The sequence below is a fragment of the Suncus etruscus genome, chromosome 3 (assembly GCF_024139225.1).
Source record: "Suncus etruscus isolate mSunEtr1 chromosome 3, mSunEtr1.pri.cur, whole genome shotgun sequence".
NCBI lineage: Eukaryota > Metazoa > Chordata > Mammalia > Eulipotyphla > Soricidae > Suncus > Suncus etruscus.
The window spans coordinates 152,355,679-152,359,280 of record NC_064850.1 but is presented as its reverse complement, the minus strand read 5'-3'; the positions used below and the strand labels follow the sequence as shown (position 1 = coordinate 152,359,280).

The window sequence follows — 3,602 nt, the reverse complement described above, 5'->3', positions numbered from 1 at the left end:
AGATAGATATAGCTATTTTTGTACACTGGTTACAAATGCAAATTCTGAGGTACAGTGTGACCAAGTGACAACATAATAGAATAATTATAATAGGTCTTTTAAATAGAAGATAAGGAGCCATAATGTTTAAATTTACCCTACCAATTTCCACAACAATTGTCCAAAACCTGCACTGATTTTTATCCACTACTTCCTACAATACCTTTGTCCTTCCTAATATCTGTCCTCAAAAATCCTTTTGGGGGAGGCAAGAAGAATGAATACCACGGGAAAAATTAGGTTACAGAGAATAAGTGATGAATATTACATGCTCTTATAAAGAATGTTTTCAAAGAAGAGGAGACTTGCCAACATTATTGAGTAATGATCTCTATCTACAGTATTAATAGCAGCATGAAGTAAGGGAGAAAACATATACAATGACATCTTCATATTTCCAGATCTTTTAAAAAGTCAAGAACTAGTCACAACTTATCAGTGACTGAAACTTTTAATATCATTAGACAACAAATTTCCCAAAGTACTTAAGTTACTAAAATCATAGAAGTAGAAATTAATAAAAAGGAAGAAAAATAAATGGCTTAATAAATTCTTGTACATCCTATCATTTCTACTGACTTTTAATATGAATGTGGAAACTGGGCTAGGCAATCTATTGTCTCACTTATTTAACAGCCTTGGCAGAGCCTCAATAAACTGCACATGTTCCTACAAAATAATCTCTGACTAATCATATCTGGGACAAGTCTTCTAAACACCTCTCACCCTGGTCTCCTAGGACTCAAATGTGGGCAGAAATTATTTTGGTGTCTAGATTGTCATAGTCCCAAAACCTTCCAGCCAGTAATTTATAATTCAGTTAAAGGAGAATTATATATCAAGAAATTTACATCAGGAAGGAAGTGCTTAATAGAATGAGATAAAAGAAAAAAAAATGGCCAAAAAATCTGTCCTAGCATGGATAGTAGTATGCTCTGTGAAATGAGTCAGAGGGAAAGGGATAAATATAGAATAATATCATATGTTGGATAAAAAGAAAGTAAAATATAGTGTGGAGATGATATCCAGTGACAATAGAGATGAAGATTAGGAGGACCAATCCAGGTAGGAAGCTTGCCACAAAGAGCAGAGAGTACAGTTAGAGTAGAAAAGGATCTATTATGAAAGGGACATTCCTGGCACCCCTTTATTAACAGTAGTGCAAACCACAATATTAAAAAAGAAAAGAGAGAGAGAAAGAAAACGTGAGAAGAAAAATGCCTGCCATAGATGCAGGCTGGGGAGAGTGGGTGGGATGGAAGAAGGCATTAGGAAGGGTGAAATAAAAACTGTTGACATTGGTAGTGGGAAATGCACACTGGTGCAGTTTGTTATACATTGTATGACTATAACTCAACCATGAATAACATTGTCTTTAAAAAAAATCTGTAGTGTGGCGCTCGCTTCAGCAGCACATATACTAAAATTGGAACGAATCAGAGGAGATTAGTGTGGCCCCTGTGCCAAACAAACAAACAAAAAACCTGTAGTGTGAGCAACCTTTTTTAAATTATGGTGTTTAAATTAAAAAAATTTAAAAAAGAATCTGTCCTATAATAGGAAGGAAAACAATGATAAGAACTGAAAAAATCATATATGGTGGATTCTGTGGATGGATACTGCAACACTCACTATTTCTCATTGTATTTTCCTCATCTTCTTTCTACCATTTTCTTTTCAATAGCACTGTCCTTACAATTTACTTCTTACAGAAATGTGAGAAAATAAAAACTACTCAAGTCAGTCTTTTTCTCCTTTTATAAGCTTAATAGATGTTTTATTTTTAATTGGATATAGGGCTTCCATTAAAAATTATCATCAACTGGACATCTTAAATCTATTCCCTATAGTTCTGGAGACTCTACACCAAATTTAAAGATGTCAGTAAGCAAATATGACTCTTCTGAAGCTTTTCTATTGACTTGCAGATGGCAGCCTTCTCCTCTCTGTCTTTACAAGATCTTTTCTCAGTATGTGTCCTAGTCTCCTTTAAAGGACACAGTCAAATTTAAGAAGGTTTCTCTCTAAGTAAAATGCCCTCATTGTAATTTAAATACCTTTTAAAGACTGTATTCCAAAGACAATTATATCCTTAAATGCTGTAGGATAAGTCTTCAATGCTTATAACAAAACAATGTATTGAGGGATTAGAGTAAGGTCAGTCCTGAGTGTAGCTCATACCTGAAGATGATTTTTAGAAGAGGTCACTTCGTGGGATACCCAGAGGCAGACCTCACAGTGACCCCACAGGTTTCTCTAAGATTCCTCTGAGATAAATACCAAGGAAAAGCAATCTATCCTTTCTATCTGAACGTTAGGTTTCACTCTAAATAAAATTTAGGCCTCGTTTTAATTTAATTACCTCTTTAAAGACTGTATCCCAAAGACAATTACATCCTTAAATGCTGTAGGATAAGCCTTAAATGCTTATAACAAAACAATGTATTTGGGGGAATAGAGTAAGGTCAGCCTTGAGTGTATATATAATATATATAATATATATAAATATAATATATATATATAATTTTTAGAGAAGCTTTATTAAAAATGAATTCCTGGGCCGGAGAGATAACATAGTGGTAGGAAGTTTATCTTGCACATTGCTGATCCAAGACAGACAGTGGTTCGAATCCCGGCATTCCATATAGTCCCCCGGTAGGAGTGATTTCTGAACAGAGAGCCAGGAGTAACCCCTGAACACCACCGGATGTGACCCCTCAAAAAAAAGAATTCTTGGTTTAGGCATACCATACAAGAAGATCACAATTATGCATGCCTCTGCCTACTGAGATACCATCCACAGATCCACAAAGTACTGAACAGAAAAATATTGTCTGACCCAAATCCCATAGCTGCTACAAGGTAAATAATAGCCCAGCCTCACAACTAATCTCAGAAGATGTATTAGCCAAGCTGCTGAAACTCACAGTATACCAGTCTTCAGACTGAAAACTTTAAGGTCTTCTTGAAGTGGGGGCAGATAGCCCACCCCCTATCGCCATGATTCTGGAACCCCAGCAGCTACATCACATCCCGTAGCCACTACTATTTAAATAAAGGTTTAGCCTCACAGCTTTGTGACTAATCTCAGAAGAGATGCAAGCCAAGCCATTGAAACTCATCAGCCCAGTTCAACAAATTCTGGCCAAATGACACTTCCAAATTCTACAATAATGACAACCAAGTAGGAACACACCAAATTCGATAGAAAAGTAGAATAGAAGCCAACTAAACTCATTAAACAAAAACAATACAACAGAAGGCTCTACTAAAAACACAGTTAAGTAAACCCTCAGACAATGACTTTAATGACCCCATTGTGAGATATGAGAATTTTCACAAACTTTCTATATTTGAAGTATCTTTTGACAATTTCATATCATTTTTGTAACAAGTAATATAAAACCAATCATTTTGTGCCCACTAATGGGGTGGGCTTGAGAAATGGGTGGGAAATTGAGGACAATGATGTATGAAGCTCACCCTGGAGGTGGAACTGGTGTTGAAATGCTGAATGCCTGAAATAACTGTATTATGAACAATTTTTTAAACCATGGTGTGAA

At 35.6% G+C, this 3,602-nt stretch overlaps 1 non-coding gene across 1 annotated transcript; it reads left to right on the top strand.

Moving 5' to 3' along the window:
- The first annotated feature begins 1,435 nt into the window (after positions 1-1,435).
- On the top strand, positions 1,436-1,543 carry LOC126004933 (U6 spliceosomal RNA). Its single transcript, XR_007494137.1, has one exon. It is a non-coding gene; the product is annotated as a U6 spliceosomal RNA (small nuclear RNA).
- The last annotated feature ends 2,059 nt before the right edge of the window (positions 1,544-3,602 follow it).